This window comes from Tasmannia lanceolata, unplaced genomic scaffold (genome assembly GCF_043159265.1).
Source record: "Tasmannia lanceolata isolate RefF3 unplaced genomic scaffold, GAP_Taslan_0.1 ptg000005l, whole genome shotgun sequence".
Lineage (NCBI taxonomy): Eukaryota > Viridiplantae > Streptophyta > Magnoliopsida > Canellales > Winteraceae > Tasmannia > Tasmannia lanceolata.
The window spans coordinates 3666995-3684844 of NW_027518682.1; the positions used below are offsets into that span (position 1 = coordinate 3666995).

The 17850-nt window shown below is 39.2% G+C and overlaps 1 pseudogene; it reads right to left on the bottom strand.

Annotated features, from left to right (window-relative positions):
• Positions 1-2451: 2451 nt before the first annotated feature.
• On the bottom strand, positions 2452-14337 carry LOC143876909 (uncharacterized; annotated as a pseudogene).
• Between the last annotated feature and the right edge of the window lie 3513 nt (positions 14338-17850).

The following is a 17850-nucleotide window of genomic DNA, read 5'->3' on the forward strand; positions in this document are numbered from 1 at the left end:
TAAGAAATTTACATTTGGATTAAGAGATTGACTAGCAAGTGTTGGGACAAATTGGTGGAGATGGAAATAGCCAAAGAAACACAAAGAGGGTTAGAAATGGGAGTTAGAAAAATGAGAGGTAAGCAAGGTAAGCCGAAGCTTTCTCTCATAGACTTTAATTTCTTTACATATGGAGGTAGCTACCATGAAATAAATCCCCAAGATAACAACACCAAGAAAAAGGGCTCTGACCTGAGTTCAAGACAACTAGTCAACCCGCACTTAGAGAAAAGGAAAAAGTGAGAAAGGAGGGAATCATATTAACAATTGAGACCTTACTCCTTTTATAGAACATAAAAATATATGAAGGCACCCTTTCAATTGAAAGTATCAATTCATTTAAAATAACATTTCACATTTCACAAAAGAAGTTTCTTTTTGAAAAAAAAACTCATTTTCCAAATTTTAAAAATAAAGTATTCTGAAAATATCCAACAGCGAGACCATATGCTGTGCTGATGAACCGAAATCACAATAACAGTCAAGGTCAACAGAGATCTTATTAGCAACATTGGGGGTTGCAAATAATCAATGGTAGGGAAACATCTTAAAAGGACATTCTAATTTATTTATTTTTGGTAGGAAAGCTGGGATTGCCCTTTCCACCTCACGTTGACCATTGAGCTAGAGGGCCCACCATGGGGCCCACTAGGATCTCATACAATGTAGATGAATTACGATCGCATTAGCCAATTTAGTGGCCCCCACCAGGACATTACCCTGAAGAAGACCATTGGATCTATGTGAGGATCCCACTCACAACTCGCTAGACCCTTAAAGGATAGGTGGACAATCGGGGTTCCAGATTTTATTGCGCGCGAGGAATGGATTGGATCCCATGTATGAGATACACGGAGGAGACACCATACATAAGGTGCATACACACTTAATAGAAGAAGAGACACACCATAATATGTTGGGGTTATGCTTAATCAACATGTGCTCAATAAATACTTAAATCCTATTAGTTGGGGGTTTAAGTTAAAAGCTTAAATTCTATTATTTGGGATTTAAATGATTTATTGTGCATTTGCTCAATCCCTCATTGTGAGATTAGGATCATTCAATGCACAGGTAGGATCAGGGTAATGGAGCAGGATGACAAACACAATTCACACGCCCAATCACATTTCCCATCGTGGTGAGAACTGAGGAAATTAATTTTTATAGGGGAATGATATTTCCCCCCGTCTGACGGATAAAATCCCACCCTTTAACGTTATTCGTTAAGTTTAAAAGGCAAACAACATCGTTAAAAGTGGTGAATTTAACCTCTAGCAGTGAACCATTTCACAGAAACAGTCAACCATTTCACAGAAACAGTCAAAGGGGGGATTTTATCCTTTTTTTTTTTTTGGGGGGGGGGGGGGGGGGGGGGGGTGGGGGGATATCATATCATTTCCCTTTTTTATATGATTAATTAGCAAAATGGAAGTGAATAGCCTATCAGGTATTGAAAACCCGTGTATACACTGCATGCATTTATTTTGAAATAGACTAATCGTAGTCAAAAGCGATTTGCTTGTACTTCATCATTTCTCTAGGAAATTAGCTCTTGGATATTTTATAAAATGAAAAGTATCTGATGCAAGCCTCTCCTAGGCTTCTTGGACTAAGGATCGGGAGAGTGATAGACACACACTCAAATACTCAAGAATTCGGATTCAAGAAAAACAGATTTGCGCAAGTTCGGTAAAATGAGCGTATCTCCCTCGATATAGGTCGGAATGAATTGATTCAAAAGCCAAAATTTTAAGGACTCAAAGATCTACAACGTTGCTGACAAAAGTTTGCTCAGAAAAATACTGGAAAGGGCTTGAAATGGTGATGGAAGTGGATGAATGCGAATTGATAGGTTTTTGGAAATAGAGGGGGCAAAATAGAGAAAGATAACTTCAATGGCTACTCTTCTAGGTTGCCAAGAAAGATAGGTAACATCAATTCTTCTAGATTGATGGTTGCAACTCTTCAAGGATGCAAACAATAGGGGAAAGCTCCTACTCTTCAAGGAATGAGTGAAACTCTTATAGGTTTCAAGGAAAAACTCTTCAAGGTTCAAGGAAAAATGCACTAAGCAAATTTTCATTCAAATATTCAACTAACTCCATTACATATGTTTGATACTCTTTAAATAGAGAAATACATGAGAAAATTTGTTCAAACTAGTCCACTAACTAGTTTAGGGACTCACATACATCATTAATAGTTTAGAAACTCTAAACACATTAACTAGTCAAAGCTAGCAAACATAATCTACCAAAATAGCCATAACTCTTCAATCACTGAGCCAAATTAGGACCATGAATATCTGTTGGAAAGATAATTCAAAGACCTACAACTTCCCAGTTAAGCATTTTCTCTGATTCATCCATCTAGAGGTCCAAAAACGGAGTCCAAAAGTGGTCAGACTCATTAATGCGGGACTCTAGCTCGATCAGCGTGTCCATGATGGTCTTTATGCTTAATGGATTCAAGTTGGACATGGGCCTTGTGTTGGGCTTGGATGCGGGCTGACCTTCTCACTTGCTTAGGATGGTTCATCTGGGCTTCAAACTTGTCAACCTCATGGGTGTGGGCTGCATCATTCCTCCATTGTTTGAAAGAATTCGTCTCTGAATTCGAGGTATCATCATCAGTGGAATCTCCCATCTAAGGTGTCAAATGGTGGACGTTAAACACATCATGTATCTTCATATGGGAAGGAAGCTTGAGATGGTACGCATTGGGATTGATGCGTTCAAGTACTTCAAGTGGACCAAGCTTTCTATCACTAAGCTTGTTGAAGCTTCCAACGGGGTGACGTTCTGGTGGCAAGTAAGCCCAAACAAAATCGCCTGGTTCAAATATGACTTCACGACGCCTCTTATCAATAGCCTTCTTATAGGTCTCAGATTTACTTTCCAGCTTACGATGAACATCTTCATGTATAAGCTTCATTTGAGATACAAAATCTTCAACTTGGGCAATGGGCTTTTCAGCAAATGGAATAGGTGCAATCTAGTGCTGACTTGGGTTGTCGCCCATAGATAACTACGAAAGGGCTGCAACCTATAGAATGGTTCACCGAACTATTGTAAGCAAATTGTCCAAGTGATAGGCGGTTTTCCCAAGAATGGAGATTGTCATCAATCAAGGTTCTCAACAAATTTTCCAATGATCGGTTTACAACTTCTGTTTGCCCATCAGTTTGAGGGTGGAACACAGTGCTATACTGCAGTGTGGTCCCAATACTCTTCCATAATTGACGCTAAAAGTGACTAAGGAACTTCGTGTCTCGGTCTGAAGTGATGGTATTTGGTACTCCATGTATTCTGAAGATTTCTTTGAAAAATAAGCTAGCAATGCGTGAGGCATCCATAGTCTTTCGGCAAGGTATGAAATGCGCCATTTTGGAAAATCTATCAACGACCACAAATATAGAATCCATTCTTCGGTGTGTCCGTGGCAATCCAATGACAAAATCCATGGATATATCCTCCCATGGTGCATGTGGTATAGGCAAAGGCAAATAGAGACCGGCATTTGTAGTTTGTCCCTTACCAATTTGGCAATTTTGGCATCTCATAACATAACGATGTACATCCCGTTTCTGATGTGGCCGAAAGTACTTTGCTGAAACAAGTTGGAGAGTTTTGTCACGACCGAAATGACTTTCATTATGTATCTCACAAATCACCTTTTGCCGAAGAGAGCAATCCGGTACACATAAGCGATTTCCTTTGAAGAGAAAACCATCACATAAGGTGAAATCAACAAACTTCTCATCTTGAGCATATGATATGAGTTTGGAGAAGTATTCATCCTCCATGTATAGCTGTTGGAATGAGTCAAAGCCGAGCACAGTAGTGCGCATGATATTGAGCAAGCTTTTCTTTCGGCTGAGAGCATCGGCAACCTGATTTTGTACACCCGCCTTGTGCTTGATGTTGAAGGTGAAATCTTGAAGATATTCTGCCCATTTTGCACGCCGAGAATTTAGCTTTTGTTGACCTGAAATTTACTTCAATGCTTCATGGTCAGTGTACAAAATAAATTCTCTATGGATTAGGTATTGCCTCCAATGCTCAAGTGTGCGAAACAAGGGATAAAACTCCAAATCATAGGTACTATATTTGAGTTTGGCACCATTCAACTTCTCACTGAAGAATGCAATGGGACATCCTCCTTGACTTAGAACTCCTCATATGCCGGTTCCGGATGCATCACAATGAACCTCAAAAATGAGATCGAAGTTGGGAAGCGCAAGGACCAAGGCTGTACATAACTTTTCCTTGAGTTGTTCAAAGCTTCTTTGGGCTTTAATGGTCCACTCAAAAACACCTTTCTTCATACAAGAAGTGAGTGGGGCAGCAATAGAGCTGAAGTGTGCAATGAATCGTCGGTAGAAGGAAGTTAGGCCATGGAAACTTCGAACTTCATGCACGTTTATTGGGGTTGGCCATTCTTGGATCACATTGATCTTGGCATCATCAACTGAAATCCCTACTCTTGAAATGTTAAATCCAAGGAATAGGACTTGTGGCACCATGAAGTAACACTTTTCAGGGGCTGCAAATAAGCGTGCTTGCCTTAGCAAGCATAACACATCTTGAAGGTGCTGCAAGTGCTCATTAGTAGTCTTACTAAAAATCAAAATATCATCAAAATAAACAATCACAAAACGTCCAAGATACGGCTTTAGAACCTGTGTCATGAACCTCATGAAGGTGGAAGGTGCATTAGACAATCCAAATGGCATGACTAGCCACTCAAATAGTCAATCTTTGGTCTTGAACGCCGTCTTCCATTCATCTCCGGGCTTAATTCGGATTTGATGATATCCTCTCTTTAAGTCTAACTTTGAGAAGATGGTGGTACCAGAAAGTTGGTCCAAGAGATCATCAAGACGAGGGATCGGAAAGCGGTATTTGATGGTGATTTTGTTGATGGCTCTACTATCAACACACATTCTCCAAGTACCATTTTTCTTCGGCACCAAAAGGGCTGGAACGACACATGGGCTTGTGGACCCCGATCCGAGAGAGAGGTGGGGGACGAGCCCTCAGCGGCCTCTAGGATCATCCACGTGTGAATGAGAGCTCTACTAAGGAACTCTCGAAACGGATGCCACCCTCATAGCATAGCACGAGTGGCGATATAAAAGAGATACATCTCGATTCGGGAACAAGTCCGGATTCGAAACGTATCTAAACAAGCTCTGAGTCGCCATCCATGGTATACGGCCATGGATCCTTAAACAAAATATGCTCTGTATACCATGGATAACAAAAAATGAATAGGTTCGTGCCTGATTATGAATGGAGAAGGTCTGAAGAGCACCCTCAATTCGTCCGAGTACAAGCACTTGGTCTCTTATGCCATTTATTATTAACTTTAAAGAGTTTCGGGCGAAAATCATATGAAATAGGAACAATCCTCAGGAATCGTCTACCTAAGCATGCATTTCCTGAGGATAAAGAAATAAGCATACACAAAATGAAATGAAAAATGTGTCATCTAAGCAAAGCTAGGTTATGAGTGGCATGTCTAATGGGTGTCTAAGTTCTGGTGGACATACACATGCAAGTTACAGCTAAAGGTATAGTATCAGTACAAGAAAGTAAGAAAATACATCAAAACACACAACACAAATAAACTCTATACACGACAGGATAAGACAAATCCTAAAACTCTAATGCAGGACTTGACTCGGACCAAGATGACCGTCCATCCCAGCTGCTCTACGTATCCCGACCTCGGGAAGAATCGGAGTCAACGTAGTTCGATGACGTATTCTAACTACGATGCCTAACCATCTAGAACTGCTAACCTAGACTCGATCCACTAGACTCGACTAATTTTTTTAAAGCGTTTTATACGATTGTTTAAATTCAAGTGAATTGTAATTTTTAGGACTCTCTCTATATGCCCTAACTAATGCAAGTTGATTAACCTTAAGCTAATGCAGGTAGGCCCTACATCCTATGTGTAACTAGGCTATGCATCCTAAAGAAAACCACGGGCTGACTATATGCTTCCTAGTCTAGCCATCGGTTTGACTAAATGTCTAACCGATCGACTCGATGCCTCCTAACTCTAGGGACACTCACACGACATGACACACCATATCAATACAAATCAGGACAGCCCCCTAACTCTAAAACACCCGAAACAGCTAGGACATACTCCTAACTCTAGAGGAAGATCTCTTTGAGAAACGGTTTTGAAGAAGTTTTTGTATTTTTGGAAAGTTTGACAAATTTATTTTTAAAGGTTTGGCTGGACCTGCGATATGGATCCCAAGCTGCACTACGTATCTCGTGAAAGAGAATCAAGCAAACGTAGTTCGGAAATAAATTTTCCTAACTACACTAAAAAAAACTTAAAGCTTCCAAATGTTTCAATGCTTCTGAATTTTAAGATATTCAATTGTTTTTGGGTTTCAAATTTCTAATGTTTTTGTGATTTTAAATGATTTCAATGCTCTTGTGATTTTAAGATTTCAATGGTTTATGGATTTTAAAATTTTAAATGTTTTCACCCTTTTGGTCAAAGGCCAAAGGGAACACACAATACACCACCCTAGGGTAAAGGGAAAACCCCAAACCAACAAACTAGTATCTCAAAACAAGTTATAACAATCCACAAACAAGTAAACGAACGTCTCAAGAACAATGAAAATGATCTAAGATCCAAAATAAGCAAAGCTCTAATAAGACTGAGTTAGTCTCTAACCAAGATGAATGATAACAACTCTAAAGGATAAACTTCTAACTAAAATACAAAAGGAAGGGGTGCAAATGAGTCAGAGACTCTCTAATAGCACTACCAAAAGAGAAGGCAAATAAGTCAAAGACTCGCTATTAACACTACCGAAATAGGGGCAAAAATGATTCAAAGACTCGCTAAAAGATGGGGCCACTCTAACATGTGGCTAGGTAAGCCTCCTAAATGGGAAACTCTCTAAATGAGACAAGGCTTGTCTCCAAATAGGAGCTCTGTAAATGAGGCAAGGCATGCCTCCTAAGGGTAAACTCTCTACCAAACTAAAATAGACTCCCAAAGGGGGAGGCTCTAAACAACAAGGCTTGTCTCCAAGGGAGAAACACCTTAATGAGACTAAGCATGTCTCGTAGAAGGGGACTCATGGAACTTGGAAGGTCTAGACATGATTTGGAAGCGATCCTAGAAGTTTAGATGTCTAGGTTGACATATAGCACGGGTTCCACTCATTTAGGATAAAAAATAAAAAATAAAAAAATTGAAAGCACTCTGTAGATCATGCAATTTTCACAAATAAGGCTCTAAAATATAAAGTAAATCATGAAAATTGATTAATATATGATTTGTGACTTGCTAGCATGCTCATCATATCCCAATACAAGCATTAGAATCAATATAGGCTCAAAACAATCTAAAAAATTAAAAAAAAAAAGTGAAATTTCCACCCAACATGTAATTTTCACCAAAAATGGTCAAAAATGCCAAACAAATTATGGGAATGATTCAATATATGATTTGTGACTTGCTAGCATGCTCATCATATCCCAATACAAGCATTAGAATCAATATACGCTCAAAACAATCTAAAAAAGAAAGAAAATATGAAATTTCCACCCAACATGTAATTTTCACCAAAAATGGTAAAAAATGCCAAACAAATCATGGGAATGATTCAATATATGATTTAAAACTTGCTACCAAGCTCAAAACATCCCAAACACTCATTAAAATTGAATAGAGCTCATATTGTCCATGATTTTCAAGAAATGACACAGTTATGTCATATAATGTGAAAATTGCAACTTTGCACTGACTTTTAGACTCCTCAAACATCAAAACCATAAAAAACTCTTCTAATCAAAATTGTAGATCTCAGCATAATAGACACTCTCTTAGTTGACCATTTCGTTTGGATCTGGCCAGAAGTGGCCGGAAAATGGCCTCTTCCGATCCATCGCCATTAAAAGACATATTAGTGTTTTTATTGAAAGTTCGGGCTCAGTTTTGACAATCAAAACATCGCTTCTGGAAAAATTTGTTCAAGGAGAAAGTAATAGAAAATCTTGTGAAGAACATTTTTACCTTTTACGGCTTTGGACGAAACAGACCTGAAATAGCCTAAAAATGGCCAACAAGCTGTTGTTGCAGAAATGACGTAAGTATTTTTTTGACATATTAAAAAACCTTTATGGAAAAATTTGGTCAATAAGATAGTTTTAGAAAATATTATAGCGAACACTTTTTCAGTTGACAGTTTTGAACAATTCCGAGTAGTAGCAGCCCAAAAGTTACTCGACACGATAATTTCTAAAAAAACTTCAAACAAAAACTTCATTATGGATTGAAAACTTTAAACGGGCATAACTCTCTCGTCTTTTGGCCAAATTTGGGCCGCCATATGTCGAACTGACCGGCTTGACGAGATCTACAAAATTGATATGTTTATTTTAGGTGATTTTAAGCTTTAGAAATCCGAAAATAGAAAACAAAGGGCTGGACAGCAAGCATTTAAGGGTATTTTCTAAGCATACAAAGTGAAATAAAAGAAACATTCACTTTCATTGTATGAACAAAATGACACTCAAGCAAACACGAAAACAGGGATGATGCTAATATCATAGCCATATGTTGAGGCATGCATTTTAACCCAATGTTCAAACGAAGTTTGGTTAAAAATTGTTAGGGACAAACGATTAGATGAGCTAAGCTTGTGCCATTATAAGAAACAATGCCAACATTAATAATCCAGGGTCCTTACCACTCCTAAAAAAAGATTCTCACAAAATTCACCTAGAATTAATAGAAACATCACCAACTCATAAGCAAAAATTGAAAGAAAACAGCGTAGGGCTGCTATGGGCATCGCCATTATCAAGGTTTAGACTTTCAAAATCAAGGGTATAAGGGTTGCTGCTATCAAATGAGATGAAGGGCTGCTACTATCAAATGAAGCGGGGGCTGCATTAATGAACTAAATCATGCCAAAACAGGGCTGAATCATTGAGCTGAACTATGCCAAAAACAGGGCAGAGTTGCGGGTTAAACTTATGCAGAAAATGGGACAGATTTGGTGGACAAAATCTGCACAAAACGGGGGCCGATTCGTGCTTAAAAATGGGACTGAATTGGGGTAATAACAGGGGCTGAAATAAGGGACTGATTTAAATAGGAGCTGAAACAAAGGCTGACTTAAATAGGGGCTGAAATGAGGGCTGATTCAAACAGGGCTGAAATGAAATGAAATTCTGCAACTTACCTGTCTAGGAACTTGGCTACTAGCATAGACATTGAGTAGATGGCTACATCAGATGATTGAAAGCTTGTTTTTACTATTTTTGCAGCAGCACCTGTGGTAGTTTGATGCTACTTCTGATGTGGCAGAGACATCTTTACTAACAGATTCCAAGAAAGAACTAGTGGCTTTATTCGGCACACATTGCTCTCAAATTTAAGCACCCAATATTCCTCATTTTCTAGCACAGTAAGTTCTTGGCACATTAGAAACCAAAGGTAATTTTGCATCTAATGAACTTAATATGCTCTTGCTACCCCAGAATTGTGATAGTCTCAGCCAAACCAGCGAAAAACCTTGGTATATGAACAGCGCCTGCACTTTTTGAGCAACTCATTTTGGCCGCACACTTGAAGTTTCAAAAGGCGAGAAAAAATGCTCTTCCATAGCTCAAAACTCTTGCACTAGCTGTGTTCTTCGAAATTGCCTTTTCTTGCTCAATGATGAAAGAAAATTAGCACCGAATCACTCCAACAAATGAGTATATGTTCAAACCTCAGCAAAACCTCCTTTCCAGCTATGATTTCAAATCCTGAGCACAATATGCTTAGAAGTAGATAGGTTTCCACAATCTTGCTGATGAAGAAAATCACTCGATCTTTTCTTCTTCGATGATGATGATGAAGATTAGATTGTTGCAAAAGGTGCAGCCGAAATCTTTGTCAATCTCTAAGATTGGATAAATTTTGGCCGGAATCCGGTGAAGCTTGCCGGAGAAGAAAGCTAGATCTACTTTCTCTCACTAGGAATCTCAAAGCTTCTCTCTCTAAAGGTGCTAAAAAAACCCTAGAAAATGAAGATTTTTTTAAATGAGCTTTCTCACTCTCTATTTATAGAATTCAGACAAAATTTTTGAAACCCGTTAGTTGACGAGGCACCCCCTTTTATGTATTTTAAACTCAGTTTCGGTTTGAAAAAGGTGGTCTCTGAGTAAAAATTTTAATGAGATAAAAAAAAATTCGTGCTTCTCTGGTTACCCAGGGACACCCTCCTGCAGCAAATTACCCATGCTTTATTCCCACCAGGTCACCTCCTGGTCAAGATAATGCACACCCCTTCTGCAACTCTAAATTCACACAACACTACTTACCCCTCTCGTTTGCAATGCAAACCGCGACGGATTTTTCTGAAATTTTAGAGGGACCTAAATGGAACCCTGACCTATGCTAGGATTGATTTTGGGACATCATATTCACCTATTTAAATGATTTTTTAACAAAAGCAAGGGTTTAGGGTTCGGTCAAAATGGGGTGTCTACAGGGCTGAGGCTCTCCCTTATGAAACCTTTGTTCAATAGTTCCATGATTTGCCGTTGTAGTTCTTCATGCTCCACTGGACTCATCCGATAGTGAGCTAGGTTGGGTAAAGATGCACCGGGCAACAAGTCAATTTGGTGCTGAATGTCTCTCATGGGGGGAAGGCCAGAGGGAAGGTCTAATGGAAATATATCTTTAAATTCTTCCAAAAGAGGCTTGACTTGGTTCGGAATGATTGGTGCAACCACATCTTCAATATCTGACTTGTTAAGTAAGATGTATAAAACACTAACCCCTTCCATAGCACTCTTTACATCTTTCATCACAAGAAAATTAGAGGATGGGGAGTTTTCAACCAAAGGAGTTTGAATTGGCTCTTTACTAGGTGCTAAAGTAATCTTCTTTCCTCCATAGTCAAAAGAGTAAGTGTTGCGATACCCATCATGGATTGTTTTCTTATCAAATTGCCATGGACGGCCAAGGATGATATGACTACAATCCATAGGTATAACATCACACCATATCTTGTCAAAGTAGATGGAAGCAATAGAAAGATTGACAAGACAACGTTTGAAAACGGTTACCTCCATACCTCGCTTTAACCAAGACATCTTGTAAGGGGTTGGATGTTCTTTCAACTCCAATTTCAGCTTGCTTGCCGCCACCTCAGAAATTACATTTTCACAACATCCGGAATCAATGATTAATCGACATACCTTTCCATAAACAATGCATGCCGAGTGGAAAATGTTGTTGCGCAACCAACGATTTTCAGCTTCTTGTTTTGGAGTTAGAAAAATTTTCCGCATCATAAGGAACTCACCGGTATCGGCATTAAGCACTTGCTCATCCTCCAAGTTACTCTCATCATCCTTTGGGTCAATATCAGTGTCTTCCTCACCCGGATCATCAGATTGATTTTCCACAAGTAATGCTTTACCCGCTTGTCGCTTCCGACAATTGCTAGCACGATATTCTATCTCACCACATGAATAACAACGCATACCGGTTGTAGAGCTTTGACCGGTAGGAGGGGGTTGATTAGAACCCTTGGGTGGGGCATAGGATTTTTTGATGCTATTGGTGTGTGCACTTGTGTTTCCGGCTTTGTTGGTGCCAACCGCACCTTGAACTGCTCGATTTGTGAAGGATGTGGATTGTTGCTTTCGAGAGCGCGAACGCTCCACCTTGAGAGCTCTTTGGTGTGCATCTCCCAAATCCCAGATGTCAAGAACATCAAGGGTGTCTTGGATATGAAGTTGAAGGCCTCCCAAATACTTGTTCACGAGCATCTCCTCCGGATCTTGAATATTGTTGCGAATTACCAACTCATTGAATTCATTGGTGTATTGTTCCACCGATTGCGTACCTTGCCTCAAATTTTGGTACCGTTGGTACAAATCCCTCTTATAACCTTTGGAAAGGAAGTATTTGCGGATCTTGTCCTCCATCTTTCTCCATCGAGTGATAGGATCCTTACTGGCGGAGTGGCGGGTTTGCTTCTCACGTCTCCACCAAGCTATGGCCTTGCTTCGGAATCGCATGGCAATGATGCCAATTCGACGCTCTTCCGGGACATTTCTATGATCAAAAACTTCATTCACAAGTGTTAACCAATCAATGATTTCATCAGGGGAATCAGTTCCTAGAAATTCTTGAATGTCTCTCTTGATTTCCTTTTCCCAATCCGGTTCTTGAACACCTTGTGTGTGGGGTTGAGGGCGCCTACCTTGTCGCAAAGATTGAACACTTTCTGAAGAAGAAGAATCACTGTAGACACCCCATTTTGATCGGACCCAAGTTCGCTATGCTTGGGCAAAACCCCATCCAATCATCTCCGCCATGTTTCGCATTTTTTCCGTTAAGTGTTGAGAGAGATTATTCATAAGAATCCGAGCAAAAGAGAATTTGGATCCGTTTGGTGGGCCCGCCTTGAGCATTTGTTTAGATTTGGATCAAACAGGGGGGCCCGCACATTGTTTTAGTGAAAAATGAGTTTTGAACTACTTCGATCCAACGCCTAAAGATGACCATCAAGAGAACGGTCAAAATCTCAGAGAAGTCGTTTTAACAACTAATTTTGTTACGATCATCAAGTTGAGTTATTCAGATAAGCCTACAGAAATGATTTAGAGGGGCGCAGCCAATCTACATTATGTTGCATCAAATGAACCAGTTCAGACCATTCTATCGAAATAATTTGGGTCCACATCTATTCCATGTTGAGGCCCACCAAACGATCCGAACCATTCTTGAAAATGATTTTTGAAGTTGTGGATCGTCAAATTGATGGTTGAAATTATTCTAATTAGAATTAATTTTGTGGCACAACTAATTTGCAATATGGATCATCCAAATGGATGGTTTAGATCATCCAATGGGAGAGACTCAGGGGGCCCACATTATGAGTGATCCAAGCCTATCACTTGATAGCCAATTATTTGAATGCTTCAGATCATCCCATAGAAGAGATTTTCGAGGGTGCAACCAACTTACATTTCAGCCCATCAATTGTACAGATCAGATCAGCCCATTGAAATAATTTAGGAGGACACAACCTGCCTAGGTTGGGACCCATCAATTGGATGGTCTGGATCGTCATAGAGGAATGATTTAAGGGGGCGCAATCCATATAGGCAATGGCATATTGCTTGGACGGTCTAGATCATATGGCAAATGATTTAAGAGAAGAAAAGGGTTGCTTGTACAACACTTCATGGAGGGGTATTTTATTAATTAAAGCTAAATATAAAAAAAAAATTTGTTGAAAGAGGGCACACGGTTTTGAACATGGGAATGGGTGTGGTGTTGTTTAAAATAGCAATTTAAAAAAAAAAGGAAAAAAGAAAGAAAAGGGAAGCATGTTGTGATTGAAAAGGTAGCATTTTTTCTTTTCCCTTACATGGAGCCACATGGTTTTGAACATGGGAATGGGTGTGGTGTTGTTTAAAATAGCAATTTAAAAAAAAGAAAAGAAAGAAAAGAGAAGCATGGTGATTGGAAAGGTAGTATTTTTCTTCTTCCCTTGCATGGAGCCATACGGTTTTCAATTTGAGAAATAGTATAATGATGAGTGCATGCTTAAAATATCAATTTTAAAATGATTGCATCACATTTGCTAAAATAAAAAATTGCTTTGCAAAATGTGGATGGCATCTTCTATACACTATTTAGGGAACAACTAATATTTTATGGAAAGAGGCTTTGATTCTTAATTGAACCTACCCTTAATTGAAGGATTGAGGAGAGGGATAGAACAAAAAGAGAGAACTCATTCTCGTAGGGAAAAAACAGAGGAAAGGAGATAAAAACAAACAAAGGAATTCCCACTCCCTCCTACCTTAGAAAAATTTGATCCCCTTCCCACTTGCATATGGCCTAACTGGGCTCCCTTCCATTCCTTAGCATAGCCCGAAACCCACTATCTCAACCGATATCCATTAAACCCTCTACCACCATCTCTTCCACCTTCATCTCTAACACCAAAACCCTCTTCTTCTACTTTATTCCATAACAGCCACCTGAGCTACCCTCTAATTTGGAAATCTGCCCCAACCCATAACCGTGCCTCTTCTTCTTCTACTTCCGACTCCTACCTCCGGTCCTCCACCATTTTGTCATCACTAGGGGGCTGATTGAATCCGGCAAAAAATTCACAACCCGATCTAACTCCGGCGAGACTCCGTGCATCTGGTAATCTCTATTCACAGCGACTACTTCATCGTTTAGTCTGCTGCACATATTGGGGTATGTAGGGTACTTGTGCATGAGTTATTCTCATATGTATGAACTGTTTATAACAGATTTCTGCTGCATGTATTGGTTTGTAGGGTACTTGTGCATTATTTGTTCTCATACGTGTGAACTGTGTATAGCAGATCTATAGGGAGGACTAGTTGTTTGCACATCATTTCAGCTCCTATTTCTGTGTATAAAAATCAGTTTATTCACTTCATTTCAGCCCCACTGTTTTAGCACAATTCTGTCCATGGTTCCCCTCCCGAATCAGTCCCAGTTCTTTCACAACCCGGTCCATGTTGCTGCCCCAGGTTTGCACCCTATTGCTACCTCCGTTTCAGCACAGATTCACCTCTATTTCAGCCCCATTGCTGCCCTTGTTTTAACATAAATGCTGTCCATACTGCTGCTCCCTGTTTCAGCACAGTTTTCACCCATGATTCACCCCATTTTTAAGCGCATCTCTGCCCCAATTTGAGGCACGATTCTGCCCACAGTTCGGTCCATGCTGCTGTCCCAGTTTTGGCACAAATCTGTCCCTATATTCAGCCATGTTTAGCACAAAAATCTGTTCACAACTCACCCTTGTTTTAGCACAAATTATGTCCCCACTTCAGTCCATGTTGCTGCCCTTGTTTTGGGATAAATTCATTCCATGTTGCTGTCCCAGTTTTGGCACAAATCTGTCCCATAGTTCAGCCTCGGTTTTATGCACATTCCTAAACACATTTCAACCCCTGTCTTAAGCACTATTTAGCCCATCAACCAAACTCATCTCATTTTATTCCACCAATTCAGTTTTATGTCCAAGGGGTGAATAAGTCACTGGTAATGCATTCGTTTACATATTTAGTTTACTACACTGGTGTAAGGGCTGTTTGTTAACCCACTGGAAGTTCGTTTTTATTGTGTTTGAAAGGAAAACTGTTATCGTTCATCTTCATTATCTTAAACTGACAAGTACTGTATCTCCTTTCCATTGTGCTTGAACTGAAAATCAAAATCAAGGTCGGTCCATCTAGAAACTTATATTGTGCCTGTCCTTGAGTGATTCACTTTGTGATTTCCACGGTGTTGTCAAATGAGTTTTGGTCCTATGCTCTGCCTTTAATTGAGAATTGTGGAATGGTTTTGCATGCATTTAGGAATTCGTTTTTCTCAGTGGCTAATGTATGTATGTCTGTGTGTGTGAGTGTGTGTTGTGTATATATGTGAACATATGTCTGCGTATATATATGTGTGTGTATGGGTGTGAGTGAGTGTGTATTCTCCTAGGTATGGTGATCTTTGCTGTCCAGTTATGAATTTTTTCCTTTCTCGACCTCAAATACTCAAAACTTTTAAAAAAGCAAACATATCAATCTTGTAGATCTCGTCAAGCCGGTCAGTTCGACATATGGCGGCCCAAATTTGGCCAAAAGACGAGAGAGTTATGCTCGTTTAAAGTTTAGTCCATAATGATATTTTTGTTCCAAGTGTTTTAGAAATTATCGTGTCGAGTAATTTTTGGGCTGCTTCTGATCGGAATTGCTCAAAACTGTCAACTGGAAAAGTGTTTGTTATAATGTTTCCTAAAACTGTCTTATTGAGCAAATGTTTCCATAAATGCTTTTTAATATGTCAAAAACGACTTGCAAGCTTCATTTTTTTTAAACAAACTGTCATTTCTGCAACAGCAGCTTGCTGGCCATTTTTAGGCTATTCCAGATCTGTTTCGTCCAAAGCCATACAAAGAAAAAATGTTCTTCACAAGATTTTCTAATACTTTGTCCTTGAGTGAATTTTTCCAGAAGCGATGTTTTAAGTGTCAAAACGGAGCCCGAACTTTCAGTTAAAACGCTAATATGTCTTTTAATGGCGATGGATCGGAAGAGGCCATTTTCCGGACACTTCTGGCTAGATCCGAACGAACTGGTCAACTGAGAGAATGTCATTCATGCTGAGATCTACAATTTTGATTGGTAGAGTTTTTGATGGTTTTGATGTTTGAGGGGTCTAAAAGTCAGTTCAAAGTTGCACTTTTAACATTATATGTCATGATTGTGCTATTTCTTGAAAATCATGGACAATATGAGCTCTATTCAATTTTAATGAGTGTTTGGGATGTTTTGAGCTTGGTAACAAGTTTTAAATCATATATTGAATCATTCCCATGACTTGTTCGGCATTTTTGACCATTTTTTGTGAAAATTACATGTTGAGTGGAAATTTCACCTTTTCTTTTTTTTTTTAGATTGCTTTGAGCCTATATTGATTCTAATGCTTGTATTGGGATATGATGAGCATGCTAGCAAGTCATAAATCATATATTGAATCATTCCCATGATTTTTTTGGCATTTTTAACTATTTTGGTAAAAATTACATGTTAGGTGGAAATTTTACCTTTTCTTTTTTTTTTTTTTTTTAGATTGTTTTGAGCCTATATTGATTCTAATGCTTGTATCGGGGCGATGAAGGCGCTAGCCCAAGCCCATCCTTAGGGGACTTGCTCAGTCCAAATAGCATACCCCTCCTTTGTATATAGGAGACTTGCCCAGTCTCATTCTCTTGCTTAACCTCATCTTTGTGCGTCGTTTGGTTTTTGGGAGAACACCCTTCTCGGCTTGGCTTCATACCCCTACCCTTATGGGTATTGGGTTGCACATTTGTTGCACCCTAGGGCTAGGTAGCTGTCCGGCCCGGCTGGGTGTTTCACCTTTGCCAACTATGCACATGGTCTTTTATTCTTTTTACTTGTGAGCTTCTCCTTATTCGATAGTCCATTCGCATAGGAGTCAGCCCTGACTAGAGAGTCTTTGACTCATTCATCATTTGTAGTGTTATTACAGTCTCTGACTCATTTGTACTTCCTCCCTAGTGTTATTAGTTAGGAGTTTTTCCATTAGAGACTAACTCAGTCATATAGAGCCTTCCCTGCTTAGGATCTTAGATTGTTTTCTCTGTTCTTGGGGCGCTATCTTTCTTGTTGTGGTTTGTCTCTTTGAGACGCCAGTTTCTTGTTGTGGATCGTCTCTTTGAGACCTTTGTTGCTTGTTTGGGGTTTCCCCTTTTTGCTTTAAGGCTTTGCCTTAGTTTATGGTATTACTTGCGTGTCCCCTTTAAGATTGAAAACATTTAAAGGTCTTGAGCATTGGAAAAGCTTTAAAATCCAAAAACATTAGAAATTTAAATCTCAAAAACATTTGAAAACTTTAAAAATATCAAAAACATTTGAAAAACATAAAAAACCTTTAAAAAATCTTAAGTGTTGAGTGTTTCTTTTAGAAGCGTAGTAGGCGAGTTCGATTTTCGAACTACGTTGGCTTGATCCTCTTCCGAGGTACGTAGTGCAGCTTGGGATTTACATCCCAAGTCCAGCCAAACTTTTTTGTAAATAAATGTTTTAAACCTTCTTCAAAAACCTTTAAAATCTTGTTTTCAAAAGATCTTCCTCTAGAGTTAGGAGTTTCTCCTAGATAGAGAGTTTTAGAGTTAGGGTTTTTCTTTTGATAGGTTGTTTGATTGTTTGTTTGTTGTGTGCTTGTTTTAGAGTTAGGGGTCTG